Here is a 19,454-nt window from a genome sequence, read left to right as displayed (position 1 = left end):
TTGATGGTACTGGTGCTGTTACTGATGGTACTGTTGGTGCCGGTGATGTTGTTGAAGCTGGTAAATTTTGTACCACGTTTTCCAAATTAATTACTCGAGCGCAAAGCTCGTTGACTTCTTCCATTATTCGAGATGATTGTCGGTCGGAACGACTATCGGAATAGCTCATCGGAATCCGAGGGACTTGAACTTGTGGCGAGTTCCATTTCGTACGAGTGAATAAAGGATTTTTCGATATGAAATGATTTCCGGCTATCAGATGGTATTCTAATTACATAGAATATATATATATATATATATATATATATATATATATATATATATATGTAGTACTAAAGATTTCGTAGACTACGGAGGAATTTACGGCATATGACAGGCAAGTCTACAGTAACAGATATGCTAAGATATGAATTATCAGATACGCTAAGATATGAATTTTATCTATACACTATTCATGCAGTCAATGCAGTAAAACATGTCTAGACTAAGAATGATAAGTAGGTAATTTCCTACAGATGATAAGTAGATGATTTCCGACTAGAAATGATAAGCAAAACTTTTGACATGTAGACACGGTCGAAGTCCAGACTCACTAATGCATCCTAACAACTATCAGTTAGACACACTAATACAAGACCTGGTTCGCTAAGACCACCGCTCTGATATCACCTATAGCGACCCGTCCTAATTCATCTGGACGAATATATTACATTTGGTTACATCGCGAGGTACTTGACCTCTATATGATACATTTTACAAACATTGCATTCGTTTTTAAAAGACAAACTTTCATTACATCAAAAGTTGACGGCATGCATACCATTTCATAATATGTCCAACTATAATTGACTTAGTAATAATCTTGATGAACTCGACGACTCGAATGCAACGTCTTTTGAAATATGTCATGAATGACTCCAAGTAATATCTCTAATATGAGCAAATGCACAGCGGAAATTTTCTTTCATATATGAGAATAAACATGCTTTAAAGTGTCAACTAAAAGGTTGGTGAGTTCATTAGTTTATCATAAATAATCATTTCCGATAGCATAATAGACCACAAGGTACTCATAATTCGAAAACAATCTGTGCAGGTCTGCTCACTGCTGGAAAATCATTCATACGATATATAAACACCTGGTAATCGACCTTAACAAGATGCATATAGAATATCTCCCGCATACCGGCATTCCGCACGGTCATGCAAAAGCATACAAACAGGCCACTCTTTTAAATATGATGGTTGTGTACACCTCACAAACAGATCATATCTTTTAAAGCTGGCGGTTGTATACCTATTTCGAAGTACTAAAGCAGTTCAAATTATCTGACTAGGGCGTGTTAGTGCCCATAGATCTATCTTTAGGATTCGCGTCAATTAGGGTGTCTGTTCCCTAATTCTCAGATTACCAGACTAAAAGGGGTGATATCCGGTGTACTCGTAACTCAATCGTAGAATGTTTTTAAGTACTTGTGTCTATTTTGTCAAACATTTATAAAAACAGTGCATGTATTCTCAGTCCCAAAAATATATATTGCGAAAGCATTTAAAAAGGGAGTAATGAAACTCACTCTACAATATTTTGTAGTAAAAATATTCATACGACGATACTGAACAATGCGGGGTTGGTCTCGGATTCACGAACCTATATCAATTATATATATTAATTAATATTATAAACACGTAATAGTAATCAAACAAGTGTATATATTAATATCCGTAATATACTTGTTATTTATATGTTGTATTAATAAATAATTTTAATATATTTATTTTGTATTTTAAATAAATAATTAACATTTATTATCAACCTACAAGATAATTTATTAATGTATTAAGTATTTATTAAAATACCTTAATAATTTGTAATTATTATATATACTAAATATGATATATATATATATATATATATATATATATATATATATATATATATATATATATATATATATATATATATATATATATATATATATCATTTATTATGACATATTAATATTAAATATTATATATATATATTAGTGTTTAAATGTATTATATAATGTCTTAATATCGATATATATAATATAATCTAATTAATATTATGTGAATGTTTTATAATGTGCTATAATATATTATACTTATAAATATGTTTCGTTTATATATATATATATATATATATATATATATATATATATATATATATCATTTATTATGACATATTAATATTAAATATTATATATATTAGTGTTTAAATGTATTATATAATGTCTTAATATCGATATATATAATATAATCTAATTAATATTATGTGAATGTTTTATAATGTGTTATAATATATTATACTTATAAATATGTTTCGTTTATATATATATATATATATATATATATATATATATATATATATATATATATATATATATATATATATATATATATATATATATATATATATATAGAAGTTAATACATATATTATTATTAATAATAAGGTTATTAATAGAAAGGTTTTATTATAATTTGATAGCATTATATACATATTTTTACGTACCCATACGTACACGTACGCATGCATGCATATATATATACTTATCAATTCTTTTTATTAAGTTTTCTAGTCCATTATTATAGAAGCCCAAAATAAAAATATTTAGCCCATTCAGGCATTGAAATCCGTTAACAATTTAAGAAGCCCACTTGAAGTATGTGACCAAGTAGTAATTTTAAGAATACGTGGGATATTTTAATTTACATATTTTAGGAGTTAGTTTTGTAATTGGTTAAATCTACTTTTGACTATAACATCTCAATCACGATGACTATTACATGTTTTACTCGTAACTATAATCATTTCAATCATAATAATATTATTAGAATAATAATAATAATAATAATAATAATAATAATAATAATAATAATAATAATAATAATAATAATAATAATAATAATAATAATAATAATTAGGATTTGAATAATATAATAATAATAGTAATTTTAATTATAATTATACTTAAATAAGGTTAAACGCGTTTGATGACATCCCAAATCAGATCGAGCATAGCAGGAGCAAAAAAAACGCAGAAAAAATACTCCGTAATTCTCATCATCATACAATCAATCAACGATCCTCTTCATCATCAATAGATCAATCAAAGAGCGAGCATGTCATCTAATTGTCATCATCCTTGTTCGATCATCATCAGTCAGCATCGTTGATCATCATTATTATCAGGTATGATGATTTTTGTTTATTTCATTGGATACGGAATTAGCTGCATATATCAAAGGTATTTATCATATCGACAACTCGATTAGCCCTTCGATTTCACTTCTTACCGATGTAATGGGGTTACGGTGAAACTAGGTTTTTGAACTTGATACGATTTGAATTAATTAAATTAAAGGTATGAGTTTTATATTTGTTCATCAATTATACAGAGTATTTTAGATTACTGATTGATTTGCAAAATTATTGTTATTATTATTTATTTATTATTATTATTATTTTTATTTTCTGTGTAAAAGCATTTGTTCATAATTAAGTTTGCAGTTTTAATAACATCATAGTTACAATTGGGTAGATGAAGAAATCAGATAAATGGATGATCACGTATATAAATTCGAAACTGTACCAGAATTTCTCTTGGTCTATATTTTCGATCAGAGAACAAAATGGACGATCTAAATAAGGGCAGGTAAACATGGTGATGTGCTTGATTTGTGTTTTAATTGGAAACAGAGATGATAGATGCAGCATCCCAGCCATTGGTGGTGTCTTTTGTAAAATCAAAGTAGCTGTTCGTGGTAATTCAGGTGGTGGTTATATGGGTGGTTCTAGGTTGTAATTACAGTAGCAAAACAACAGCAGTAGATCGAGCAGCAAACCAAATGAGTGTGTTGTTGAGCTATAGAAACAAATGAGTAGCAACGACTGAAGGTTTTCGGTTTTAAGGTTTGAAACGCAAGCAGTAGTCCCATGGTGATTGTTGTTTTGGTAGTTTTTGGAAGTCCAATGAGAAGGCAGGAAACAGCAGCAGGTTACAGTGATCTAATGGTGTTCAGTGGTAATGATTCTTCTAACATGTTTTTGTTTATGTGTTTTTGTTTCAGGCCCGACATTGAATGATCTTGAAGGTTGTGATTGAGATCATAATTTTACAACTATAGTTATATAGTTATATGCTTCGTATATATGTATGTAAAGGAAGAGAGTTGATAATAGTTGTCTGTTTGTTACCTGTTGATTGGTGTTGGAACAGCACGCTGGTCATGGTGGCGAACCATAACCGAACCAAAATAGTAGAATCCTCATGGTTGCTTGTGGCTTGATTGTAACAGAAAAGAGGAAGGAGGTGGTGTTCATGTTGGTTGGGTTTTATCGATCTTCAAGCAGGAAAAGAGTAGTAGATGTGGCAGGGTTGAAGTGTTTGGTTGTGAATTGAGTTCTTGTATGTATCATCATATATATGTAATATAATATAGATGCTTGACACTATGACAATGTAGTAAACATAAATATATAATAATGTAAAATGTGTAAGCCGCCTGTATCTTTTTAGAAGTCAAAAAGTAGGATTGGAAAAATAGTGTAAGTTTGTTTTTATTAGTCACATAAAGAAGAAATAAAGGAAAGGTAGGAAATTGTTAATTGTAGTTGTGAGTGTAAAGTTGGATTAGAAAGGAAACAACTTGGTCCAATCCTTTTATGTTTTTGAGTCGACAATAACATATGAATTCATTTGGCCTTTCTAAATAATTGATATTAATAATTGAAAGTGTAACAAGTGGTGGTTAATGAGATAAATAGAGCTAGATTTCGTTCATGCATCACTGCCAACTTTTGACTCGGTTCGCCACTTTAATTGAAATATTGAAACATTAAACAAGCAATAAATCACATGTTCTAAACACAATTTGTGAAATGTTACCTTTTTAATATTTTACTCTTTCATAATACTCTTAAAACGAATATATGAATATCAATAGAAGGATATGATGTAAAGTGGTTATTTTATGAATATATGAATATCACAAAAGTTATCAGATTTTCATGACTAAATCATTGACTACCTAATTAATTATGTACTAAGTCCCAGTTAAAATATATGCACTACATAGTATTTAAAATTTCTAATTTAAATTAAAAAGATAGTTATTTTATTAATATAAGTTTTACATAACTTATTTACTAACTGATGTTAAATTTCAAATCCTCCTATGTTTATTTTACTTATTTAATAACAATCGAGGTGATAAACGAGTATTACTATCATTTAATATTTATTTTTATATACTTTATTTATATATAGTTATGCTTTAAATAATAATTATTATAATATCTTATTTTTATTTTATTTTACATAATTAATTTTAAATACAACATATATTATTTCAAATTATTTTTCCAATTTCCATTTATATATATATGTATATATACACACATAACTATTTACAATTAATTCTTCGTGAATCGTCGAGAACGGTAGAAAGTCGATTGCATAAATGAAACAGTTCAAAATCTTTGAGACTCAACTTAACAAACTTTGCTTATCATGTTGAAATTATATAAGAATAAAGTTTAAATTTGGTTGGAAATTTCCGGGTCGTCACATCCCAATCATCTGAACAAAATAGAAACTGAAACAGGGTCTTACATAAACGAGTTATTTTAAAACGCATTTTAACGGAAGATGTTATAATCATATAACGGACTTTAAATAAATAAACGGAAAAAGGCGGGATGTTACATTACCTACTCCTTAAGAGAAATTTCGTCCCGAAATTTAAGTATGCGTAGTAGTCGTTGTTTCTTCCTCGAGACCTTGCGTTTCCGTATCCACGAATAAATGAGGGTACTTTCTTTGCATTTGATCTTGTCTTTCCCAAGCAAACTGGGGTCCCCTTTTGGCATTCCAACGAACCTTAATGATCGGGATTCTACTTTGTTTTAGCGTCTTGACGGAGGTGTCCACGATTTCAACCGGTTCCTCCACAAAATGAAGTTTGTCATCAATAGTAAGTTCCTTGAGAGGAATGACGACATCGGGTTCGGCGAGGCACTTCTTCAAGTTGGGTACACGGAAAGTAGGATGAACGGAGCTCAATTGAGGCGGAAGATCTAAACAATAAACAACGGTTCCAACACGCTCCAAGATTTCGAAAGGACCAATATACCGCGGATTTAACTTCCCGCATTTCCTGAAATGGATTACACCTTTCCAAGGTGCGACTTTTAACATTACGCGATCACCGACTTGGAATTCGAGGTCGTTACGCCTAGTGTCGGTATAGCTCTTTTGACGACTACGGGCCGTCCTAAGTCTATCTCGGATTTGAACGATCTTCTCGGTTGTCTCATGAATGAGTTTGGGTCCAGTGATTTGTGTGTCGCCTACTTCGGCCCAACAAAGAGGAGAACGACATTTTTGGCCATACAAAGCTTCGAAAAGTGTAGCGTTGATACTCGCGTGGTAACTATTGTTGTAAGAGAATTCAGCGAGAGGCAAGTGCTTATCCCAAGCTTTTCCGAAATCGATAACACAAGCTTGTAGCATGTCTTCCAAGGTTTAAATTGTGCGTTCTCTTTGTCCATCGATTTGTGGATGATATGCGGTGCTGATGCTATGCGAGGTGTATATGAAATAGCTTTATTTTTACAACTAAATACTATTAAATATGCTATAATTTTACACAAGTTATTTATTTATTTATCGAGTGGATATACTTAAACCTTGCTACAACACTTATAGGCAGTGTACCTAATCGTACAGTAGTGTAGTTTTTAGTAAGTCCGGTTCATCCACATGGAATCTCTTAAACAAAGCTTAACGCTATATTAGTTTTAATTTATAAAAATACAAATATATATATAAGTAATATTATTATTATAAAGGGGGGTTTTTACCGTTTAATGACCGGTTTGTCGATTTTTAAAACTTTAGTCGCAGTTAAAACCTAATGTAAAATATTAAATAAATAAAAGACTTAATTTAAAGCGTAAAGTAAATAATGATAATGAAATTGCGATAAATAAAAGTGCGATAAAATAAAATTGCGATAATTAAAAATACGATAATTAAAAGTGCAATTAAATACAATGACAATAAATAAAAGTGCGATAATTAGAAGTACAATTAAATATAAAATAAAGGAAATTAAATATGAAATAAAATAATTATGCTTATTTAAACTTCCGTAATCATGATGTTTGACGTGTTGATTTTAGTTTTATGCCCATGGGTTAATTGTCCTTTTTCCTGGATTATTTAATATGTCCGTCTGGTTTTTGTCCATAACAGTCCATCAGTCATAAATATAAAGTGCGAGTGTCCTCGTCAAATTATCCTTATACCCGAAATTAAATATTCCAACTAATTGGGGACTTAAACTGTAACAAGGTTTTATTACTTTGTTTAATAATTACACCAGGTTATCGACTGCGTGTAACCCAAGGTTTTAATACTTTGTTATCAATTATGTCAAGTGTCCTTGTACATAATTTTACCCCTGTTTTAATAATTCCATAGACTATTAATCCATTCCCGTGTTCGGTTAAATGAACGATTATTCGTACATATAAATACCCCGCTCATCGTGTCCGATCGAGTGTATATGGTTATTTATAGGGACGTCCAATTGTAAATCTTTATATTAAAATTAACAAACTATCATTTAGTTAAACAAATATAAAGCCCATTAATAGCCCATAGTCTAATTTCCACAAGTGTCGTTCTTTTGCCCAAACCTCAATTATGGTACAAAGCCCAATTACCCAATTTTAGTAATTAGCCCAACATCATGATTACTTCGTTTTAAATAAGCATAATAATAATTTAGCTACGAGACATTAATGTAAAAAGGTTGAACATAACTTACAATGATTAAAAATAGCGTAGCGTTACACGGACAGAATTTCGACTTACACCCTTACAACATTCGCTAACATAACCTTATTATTAAAATTAAAATTAAAATATAAATTATATATATATATATATATATATATATATATATATATATATATATATATATATATATATATATATATATATATATATATATATATATATATATATATATATATTTACGTATATAGAGAGAGATGATATATGGATATTTAAAACGTTCAGAATGCGCGAGCTTTTATAGGCATTTTTGTCCAGGACAGCTCCGCGAGTTGCGGCATTTTTGCACTACAAACTCTGCGAGTCGCGGAGTTCGTAAATCCAGCTCACACAAGTTTGGATCCTAGTCTGCCGACGGTTTTAATATATAAATATAATATATATATATAATTTATATAATTAATTATATATTATATTATATTTATATACATAGTTAACTTGTAATTTTTAGTCCGTTGCGTCGAGCGTTGAGAGTTGACTCTGGTCCCGGTTCCGGATTTTCGAACGTCCTTGCGTACTAATTAATATCTTGTACTTTGCGTTTTGAATCTTGTACTCTTGTAATTCTAAGACGTTTCTTATCAATAATTGGAACCTCTTTGATTGTATTTTGTACTTTTGAGCTTTTTGGTCATTTGCGTCTTCAATTCGTCGAATCTATCTTTTGTCTTCACCTTTTATTATTTAACCGCATATCACTTGTAAATAGGACAATTGCAACTAAAAGCTTGTCTTTCTTGAGGAATAATGCTATGAAATATATGTTCGTTTTTAGCATTATCAAATATTCCCACACTTGAGCGTTGCTTGTCCTCAAGCAATATAGTCTTGAAATATACTAGAATCACTTCTTTATTCTTCACACTTTGTACATCAGTGATTTCTATACGGCGGTATAAACAATGGTAATAACGATGTGATTTACAGTCCCACATGTCTATAAAATTTAGATCCATTAAGGAAATTGGATCTTTATGAAAACATTTGATCTTTTGAAAATTCATTCTAGCTTTTACCCTAGTTAAGTTTTCCGGAATAACCCTTCACCAGTGTTTGCAAAATATTTTTGTGGGTTTGGTGGGTTTCAGATTTGAAAATTTTAGCTCAAAACTTGTCGTTTTGTGTCACCCACTTGCTAACCTTGTATTAGGAAAGCAACACGTCTAGTATACTTGCTCCGTATATTACCTTTCGGTAAACTACCGTCCGGTTGTAAAGGAAAGCGTTGAACAAGCAACTGTTAAGGCAATGTCCCCTGACATGCTTTTAATTATGGTCTATAACGCGTCGTACGCAATTACTATCCTTTGTAGGAGCAATAGTAAAGCTCACCCTTATAATTTTTCGGTCTGGCACAAGGTCCTGTCTTTGACCATACTATGCAACCACCGTTCTTACAGTTGACACCCGATTTGGTTCAGGTGACCTAATGAATTCCAGGTGAATTCCTAGGATTTTACGTTCAATGGTAATGAACGCATTGAAAATGGGTTTTTAGAAAACAAATCGGTTTGTAATTTTGATCAAAATATTTTCTCGTTCAAGCTCGAGTTTAGATATCATTGAATTCCATGAGTTTGTAATTCTCAATCTTTAAGGTCAATCTCTAGGATTGAGTAATATCAGTCTTAAAAGCTGATTTTTGATCTTTAAGGAGATTATCCTTTCTGGGGATCTGATTCATTAGTCTTATCCAGCTAATTTGCACGGCGTCCTCCCCATTTTACGAGACAGATCCTCTCATGGTTAGGATAAGTCTGACTACTTGGCGACCCTGTTTTATGCTGAGGTCCGTGGATTTCCTGCTGATTTTAGAGATGACTTTTCTAGGTTTTTCGTCAACCTACAGCTAGTCTGGACGACAACTTCCTGACCTAAATCAAGAAGCGCGTGTCTTTTTTGGAAGACTTTACTTCCTTTTAATGATGGAATTGATTCATCGTGTAGATCCATTTTTTCAATAAACTGGGTAAAACAGTTAATTTAGTCCAAAACAAAAGTATTTTCAATTATTTGTACAAAAATATGTGATATATGTTTTGAATAACTTGGTAAAAATTTCCCACACTTGGCTTTTATTTTCCTTTCTTTGACTTTTTATTTTCCTCTATTCCATTTTAAATGAATTCTAATATTTTGGGTTGTTTCTCAATTTATGTCCTTTCTGAGGTAACGACAATTTCGGTATTAACACCTAGTTTTCATCGTTCATAAATATGTATAAACATGATTTTGAATTCATTTAATTGAAAATTTTGAAAAGTTTTACTAGAATTGGGTAGTCAGTATATAAGACTAGGGCTGTTCTTTATTATCAGAGAGCACTAGATTCTAATACAACTACTGCGTTACTAGTATTTTTAATGGTATCTAAGTGTTTAGATTAAAAAAATTTAAAATTCTGAAAGAATTTAACCCCTTCCCACACTTAAGATCTTGCAATGCCCTCATTTGTAAGAAATCAGTAACAATTTAAATTATTGAGGGTGATTAGCGTAGAAAAATGATTAAATTTTACCAAATTTTTCAAACATATTGGATTTTTTATCTTTTTTTTATCTTTAAATTATAAAACAAATATTAATTAATTTTAAAAATTTGTTTCCCTTGTTATTTAGAATGAGGTCATTTCGGATCGATGTCCTAGTCCGTCCCTCGACAAAATTTTAAAATTTGTCTTTTTGTAGCTATTGTTTTAAAAGCTAAGATTTTTGGGTTTTTTAATATTTTTGGCATACTTTAAGTCAATAAGATTAAAAATAATGATAATAAAAATTCTCGTCCCGCCCTCGGGTAAAGCAATTTCGGTTCAACGACCTAGTCTTTAACTTACGACGAATTTTAAAAATCATATTTTTAACTTAGCAAAATAAAGTAAATTTTTTTGTTTTTAAATTCACACCAAACTTAAATTTAAAATGCATAAAATTAAAAATTCATATTTTTTTTAAAAATTAAAAATTCACACCAAACTTATATTATAATTTTGTTTTTATACATACAAACTTATATTAATTTTTCAAATATTTACAATTTTAAATAAGTTTACAATATTAAATTAATATTTATATATTAATTTTAAAAAAAACATGGTAAAAATAAAATTAAAAATCTTTTTGGTCTTTTATCCCACTTTAATCAATCAAATATTATCAAAAATATACGCCCCTCTTTTCGATAAAGTAATTTCGGTTCCATGACCTAATTTAACTCATGACGAATTTTTAAAATATTTTAGGTTAAATGATTAAAGATATTTATACCTTAAGAATAAACGGTAAATTTCGCAGTGATGTAATAAATTTTTGTATGATATTAATAATTTCGGTCGCAAGACCTAATTTTATTGAATACCAATTTAATACTTTATAGCGAACAAATTAGCGTTTATTATCAAAAGGTTAAAAATAAAAATAAAAATAAAAACTGTACAAACTTACCTGTGAGATAGTATTCTTAGTGATATACTCTAGCCCACTCATAAGATAGTCGGACTAATTGATTTTCCATGGCTACATAGGCGTAACCTCGAGCATTTAATGTTTTTTCTTCTAAACATATGAACGGTCTATCTCTGCATAAAGTAACAAATTCGGTGTTTGAATAGGTTTGATTATTTGAACATTTACCTTCGTGTGACCATTTTCCGCATTTGTGATATCTTTCAAGGTGTTGTGCTCTTCTTTTCGCTGCGGATTTTGATTTTCCTTTACCAAATTGTAACTTATTATCTTCGCATCTGGATTCTTTTCTTACTCCGTCCAATTTTTCTCTGATTACTGATACCAGTTCACTCGGAAGTGTGTCATTATTACATTTAGTAATCAAAGCGTGTAGCATTAGACCATGGTTTAGTTCACAGGAAGTCTTCATTTCGTAAAAACCTAAAAAAAATAAAAATTCAGAATGGGGGGAGAAGACTAGTTCTTTAGGGTCTGCTAGGGAAAGACCATTCGGGTTCCATTTTCGAGAACTACATGAAAATAGAAAATCTAACTCTAACAGAAATACATATTATCCTTTAAAAGACTTGATTCTCCCCACACTTAGTTAGCTGTGGTGTTGAAATTGTGATTAACTTCGTTGTCAACTTCCATCGGACTATCTATGTAATGTTTAACTCTGTGACCATTAACCTTAAATTCAATCCCATTTGAATTTATTAATTCTACTGTTCCGTATGGGAAAAATCTTTTGACTATGAATGGTCCAGACCATTTTGATTTCAATTTTCCAGGAAATAGCTTGAATCGTGAATTGAAAAGAAGAACTCTGTCTCCTTCTTTAAATTCTTTTGAACTTCTGATTCTTTTATCATGCCATTTCTTCGTTCTTTCTTTATAGATTAACAAATTTTCGTATGCTTCATGTCTTAATTCTTCTAATTCGTTTAGTTGACTTAATCGTAGACGTCCAGCTTCATGTAAATCAAGATTACATGTCTCCAAAGCTCAAAATGCTTTGTGTTCAATTTCTACTGGAAGATGACATGCTTTTCCATAAACGAGTCTGAATGGTGTGGTTCCAATTGGAGTTTTGTAGGCTGTTCTAAAAGCCTAGAGTGCATCCTCCAACTTAATGGACCATTCCTTCGGATTTGATCCTACGGTTTTTTCTAGAATACGTTTTAAAGCTCGGTTGGTATTTTCAACTTGTCCACTTGTTTGTGGATGATATGCGGTGGAGATTTTATGAGTTACTCCATATCTTTTGAGAACTTTCTCAAGTTGATTATTACAAAAATGAGTTCCCCGATCACTTATTAAAGCTTTCGGTGTTCCAAACCTTGCAAAACAGATGTTTTAAAAAGTTGACTACAACTCGTGCATCGTTAGTTGGGAGAGCTTGTGCTTCCGCCCATTTAGATACATAATCAATGGCAACGAGAATGTAGAGATTATTATGAGATTTTGGAAATGGACCCATAAAGTCAATACCCCAAATGTCAAATACTTCACATACTTGAATGACATTTTGTGGCATTTCATCACGTTGACTTATTTTTCTAGCCCTTTGACAAGCATCACAGGATTTGTAAAGAAGGTGTGCGTCTTTATAAATTGTAGGCCAATAGAATCCAGCATCATAAACTTTTCTTGCTTTTAGTTGAGGCCCATAATGCCCTCATGTTGGTCCTGTGTGACAATGGTTTAAGATTTGATTGACTTCATCTCCGAATACACATCGGCATATTATTCCATCGGGACAACTTTTAAACAGATGTGGATCTTCCCAGAAATAGTGTTTTATATCACTGAAGAATTTCTTTCGTTTTTGGAACGACAATCCTTTCTCAAGGAATTCACATACTAAGTAGTTTGCATAGTTTGCAAACCATGGAATTTCATTATAATCTATCTTCAATAGATATTCATCAGGAAAGTTGTCTTGTATGGCCGATTCATTTAGAACTTCTAATTCGGGATTTTCAAGACGGAAAAGATGATCAGCGGCGAGATTTTGTGCTCCTCTTTTATCTCGGATTTCAATATCGAACTCTTGTAAGAGTAAGATCCAACGGATTAATCTTGGTTTGGCATCTTGTTTCGAAAATAGGTATCTAAGAGCAGAATGGTCGGTATAGACCACCGTTTTAGCTAGAACGAGATATGATCGAAATTTGTCAAAAGCAAAGACAATAGCAAGGAGTTCTTTTTCAGTAGTTGTGTAATTTGTTTGTGCTCCTTGTAACATCTTACTAGCATAATAAATAGGTTGAAATCGTTTTTCAATCCTTTGTCCTAAAACGGCTCCCATTGCAAAATCACTTGCATCGCACATAAGTTCAAACGGTAGATTCCAATTTGGTGTTATCATTATCGGTGCATTAGTGAGTTTTTCTTTAAGAATATTAAAAGATTTAATGCATTCATCTGAAAAGATGAATGGAGCATCATTTTCTTGGAGTTTATTCATAGGAGTGGCAATTTTAGAAAAATCTTTTATGAAACGTCGGTAAAAACCGGAATGCCCTAGAAAACTCCTAACTCCTCTAACATTGGTGGGATGTGGAAGTTTAGCAATTACATCTACTTTAGCTCTATCCACTTCAATTCCTTCCTTTGAGATTTTATGACCAAGAACGATGCCTTCTTTAACCATGAAATGGCATTTCTCCCAATTAAGTACTAGATTTGATTGTTCGCATCTAATAAGCATTCGTTCAAGATTAACTAGACATGTTTCAAATGTATCACCGAAGACTGAAAAGTCATCCATGAAAACTTCTATGCATTCTTCTATCATGTCGTGAAAAATCGCCATCATGCACCTTTGAAAGGTTGCAGGGGCGTTGCAAAGTCCAAATGGCATGCGTTTGTAAGCGAAAGTACCATAAGGGCACGTGAACGTGGTTTTCTCTTGGTCCTCGGGTGCTATTGGAATTTGAAAGTATCCGGAAAAACCATCAAGAAAACAATAGTAACTGTTTTCGGCTAACCTTTCCAACATTTGATCAATGAAAGGTAAGGGAAAGTGATCTTTTCTGGTGGCGTCATTTAATTTTCTATAATCAATACATACACGCCATCCTATTACAGTCCTAGTAGGAATAAGCTCATTTTTTTCATTTGTAATGACAGTCATGCCACCCTTCTTAGGCACGCATTGAACTGGGCTTACCCATGGACTATCAAAAATTGAATAAATTAAACCTGCATCAAGCATTTTAATAATTTCTTTCTTAACTACATCATGCATATTAGGATTTAGTCTTCGTTGGCGTTGCACATACGTTTTATGACCTTCTTCCATAAGGATTTTATGTGTGCAATACGAAGGACTTATTCCTTTAATATCATGAATCTTCCATGCAATAGCTGGTTTATGAGCTTTCAACACAGAAATGAGTTGTGATTTCTCATTTTCAGTAAGAGAAGACGATATTATTACAGGTAATTCAGATTCACCATGTAAATAAGCGTATTCCAAATGATTTGGAAGTGGCTTTAACTCTAATGTCGGAGGTTCTTCTATCGATGATTTGTATCGATATCTGTCTTCTTCTTTTAGCATTTGAATTTCTTCTGTTGTTGGTTCATATCCATTAGCTATTAGTGTAGCTAACATTTCAGTTTCATCAATTGGTTCAGTTCCTTCTCCTAAAGAACATTCTCCTGTTCCTTATAATTCTGGAAATTCTTCTAACAATTCTGCATGTGAATCTATAGTTTGAATATAATAACATGTATCATCTGCAGATTGCGGTTGTTACATTGCTCTATCAACTGAAAAGGTAACACTCTAGTCCTCTATACTTAGGGTCAGTTTCTTACCGAACACGTCTATCATTGCTTTAGCCGTGTTTAAGAATGGTCTTCCTAATATGAGAGGAACTTGAGAATCTTCTTCCATGTCCAGAACAACAAAATCTACTGGAAATACTAAAGTACCAACTTTAACTAGCATGTTCTCCATTATCCCTCTAGGATATTTTATTGATCTATCGGCTAGTTGTATACTTATTCTTGTTAGTTTCAATTCTCCAAGGTCTAGTTTAGCATATAGTGAATACGACATTAAATTTATACTAGCACCTAAGTCTGCCAATGCTTCTATTGAACTAAGACTACCCAGAAAACATGGAATTGTGAAACTTCCTGGATCTGATAATTTTTCTGGTATCTTATTCAACAGCACTGCTGAACAATTAGCATTCATAGTAACAGCCGAGAGTTCTTCCATTTTCTTTCTATTTGTGATTAGATCTTTCAGGAATTTAGCATATCTAGGCATTCCTGAAATTACATCAATGAAAGGAAGATTGACATTTATTTGTTTAAACATATCCAAGAATTTGGATTGCTCGGCTTCAAGTTTCTCTTTTTTTCATTTTACTCGGGTAAGGAAGTGGTGGTTGGTATGGTTTAACATAAGGTTTAGCTTTAACTGTGTTATCTTCATTAACCTTTTCAACTACCGGTTCTTTTTCCTTATCTTGTTCAGGTTGTGGTTCTTGTGGAGTAGGAATAGCTTCATCAGAAATTACAGGTATTTCAGGTGGTTTAAGTGTTGTACCACTTCTTGTGGTAATGGCTTTAGCTGTTTCATTCCAGGGGTTAGCATTTGTATCACTAGGTAAACTTCCCGATTTTCTTTCACCTATTAACCTTACTAGGTTACTTACTTCTTGTTCCAAATTTTGAATAGAAGCTTGTTGATTTCTAAATGCTTGAGCATTTTGTTCATTGGTTTGTTTTTGAGATGTGAAAAACTGTGTTTGAGTTTCAACTAGCTTCGTCATCATATCTTCTAAATTTGGCTTTTTATCATCGGGTTGTGGTGGTTTGTTTTGAAAATTAGGTCTTTGTTGGTTGTAAGTATTATTGGATACTTGTTGATTACTAGGACCTTGTTGGTTGTTGTATGGAACATTTCGGTTATAATTCTGGTTTTGATTGTAAATTGGTCTTGGCGGTTGATAATTATTCTGATAATTATTTCCAGGCCTTTGGTTTATGTATGAAATATTCTCTCTTTGTTCCATTGTCAGTTCAATACTGAGACAATCTTTTGTTAAATGTGGTCCTCCACACTGCTCACAACTAATTCGTATTGAGTGTATATCCTTAGTCATCTTTTGCATTCGTCTCTCGACAGCATCTAACTTTGCGGAAATGGAATCTAAGTCATGGTTAGAATCGGCTCTAGCTGCTTTAGATGATCTAACGATATCTTTTTCTTGGTGCCACTCATGTGAGTGGGAAGCAGTGTTATCAATAATTTTGTAAGCATCAGTTTCTGTTTTCTTCATAATAGAACCACCAGCTGCTATATCTATGTCTTTTCTTGTAGTGATGTCGCATCCTTGGTAGAATATTTGTACTATTTGACAGGTGTCTAAACCATGTTGCGGACATCCTCTCAATAACTTTCCAAATCTGGTCCATGCCTCATATAGAGTTTCATTCGGTTTCTGTGTGAATGTAACAATTTCTCCTTGAAGTCTTACGGCTTTAGATGCCGGAAAGAATTGTTTAAGAAATTTTTCAACTAAAACGTCCCATGTATCAATCGCCCCTTCAGGTAACGATTCCAACCAATCTTTGGCTTCTCCCTTTAAAGTCCAGGGAAATAACATGAGATATATCTGTTCATCCTCAACTTCTCGGATTTTAAATAGTGTGCGGATCCTATTAAAGGTACGAAGATGTTCATTTGGATCTTCCTTCGGCGCACCACTAAATTGGCATTGATTAGTCACCATATGTAGAATTTGTCCTTTGATTTCATAATCTGGCGCATTAATGTCTGGATGAGTAATTGCGTGACCTTGGCCAGTGCGTTTAGCTCTCATTCGGTCTTCCATACTTAAAGGTTCCAAATTCTCCATGATTGAATTTGTTGAATCTGAATCACTAGAGGATTCTGATTTAATGGTTCGTTCCTCAACAATCTCTGTTTGAATGATTGGTGGTTCCGGAGGAAAAATTAATAGTTCAGGATCTATGAATCGTCCCTGAATATTCTCCGGATTCTCAATTGTGAGGTCGGGTTCAAAAAATGGATTATCAGAAATTTGAATTGGAGTACTTGGTAGACTGGATGACGATTCTAAAGAAAAATCAACGGCAACAATATTAGCTAGATGTCTTGATCGAGTTACAGGTGGTGAATGTATAAAAGGTGGTGAACGTCTTGCTCGGTGCATTCACTGAATATCCTATTAGTTTTTAAAAGGAAAGAAAAATTATATAAGTTATCCAATTAATAGACTTTTCTGATTTTGTCCACGTTTCGAATAGCCAAAAGATGCAGCAGAGGGGCAGGATTCGTTTGGTCTCAATATAATTGAGTACTGTTTGGCTCCAATAACTCGGTCCACGTACAAATCCAACTATTACTACGAACCAGAAAATTTTGATGTCTATCAATTTAACCACTTAAAATAAATTTTCGTAATTTTAAGAAGTTTTAGATAAGAAATAGAGAAAATTCTAAGTCCTAAAAACTAGGATGACGAGAAATAAGAAAGAAAAAGAGCGCGTCGGAAAATGTAGAAAAATAAAAGGGTTGAAAAATAAAAGGCGTCGAAAAATAAGAAAGAAAAAGAGTGACTATGAAACTTTAAAATACTCGACTAACTCAACCTTATTATTATCAATAACTTAAAATTAAAATTGCAAATTGAGATTACTAATTGGAGTGATAATTGATACATAGGTAAAAGGCGTCGAAAAATAAAAATAAGAAAGTAGCGCGTCGAAACTTAAAAGGAACTAAAAATTAAGAATTAAAAGTTGCGTCTAAAAATATTAAAGCTTAAAAGAAATACTATATCCCAAATGACAATATCTTAAAAAGGTACTAAAACTTAAAAAAGGCGTCGCAAAATTCTAAAGCACCTAAATCTTAGTCTAAAGAGAAAGCACTTAAGGGATTTTACGGCAAAGCCTAAAAATCTAGAAGTAAAAATAACTATGGCAAAAACTATGACCTAAAACTAATTACGAGCGAAAAATACAAATATTACGAATAAACGATTAAAAGATATAAAATATAAAAAAATATAAAAAGTGATAAATTACTTATTTTTATAAAAATATTAATTTTATATTTTTATTTTTATATTTTATAAAAGTATTAATTTTTATATATAAAAAAATAATTAAAATTTAAAATACAATTTAATTTAAAAACTTAAACTAATTATAATAATAATTAAGTAAATAGGGTTAAATAAAAAAAATAATAAATAATAATTATTCCGTAATAAATGCGAATTAGGGTTGCTGGACACGCGTGTCAGGGCAGCTCCGCGAGTCGCGGTGCCACGTACCAGAAAAACTCCGCGAGTCGCGGGGTTTGAAAATTCAAATGAGGTGCAGGTATAAATTCGATAGTTTCAGTTTTTTTTTATATATTTTTTTCTTTTCTGTTTTTAATTTAATTAAAATATTTATATAAATTAAATAAAAGTTATATTTTAAAAACTAAAATAGAAATAAAATACTTTATAATTTTATAAAAATCTTAAAAATAAATTTATATATTTATTTTTTTTATTCGGTTTTTAATTTTTTAATTATATTTTTAATATTTAAAATGTATTTTTATAAAAAAAAAACTAATTAAAACTTAATAAAAAAAATTTTTCTATAGCGGAGCGGCGCCAAAAATACTTGATGCTATGCCAGGTGTATATGAAATAGCTTTATTTTTACAACTAAATACTATTAAATATGCTACAATTTTACACAAGTTATTTATTTATTTATCGAGTGGATATACTTAAACCTTGCTACAACACTTATAGGCAGTGTACCTAATCGTACAGTAGTGTAGTTTTTAGTAAGTCCGGTTCGTCCACAGGGAATCTCTTAAACAAAGCTTAACGCTATATTAGTTTTAATTTATAAAAATACAAATATATATATAAGTAATATTAGTATTATAAAGGGGGGTTTTTACCGTTTAATGACCGGTTTGTCGATTTTTAAAACTTTAGTCGCAGTTAAAACCTAATGTAAAATATTAAATAAATAAAAGACTTAATTTAAAGCGTAAAGTAAATAACGATAATGAAATTGCGATAAATAAAAGTGCGATAAAATAAAATTGCTATAATTAA

The sequence above is a fragment of the Rutidosis leptorrhynchoides genome, chromosome 3, assembly GCF_046630445.1.
Source record: "Rutidosis leptorrhynchoides isolate AG116_Rl617_1_P2 chromosome 3, CSIRO_AGI_Rlap_v1, whole genome shotgun sequence".
Taxonomy (NCBI): Eukaryota; Viridiplantae; Streptophyta; class Magnoliopsida; order Asterales; family Asteraceae; genus Rutidosis; species Rutidosis leptorrhynchoides.
Note: the sequence above shows the minus strand (reverse complement) of the source record.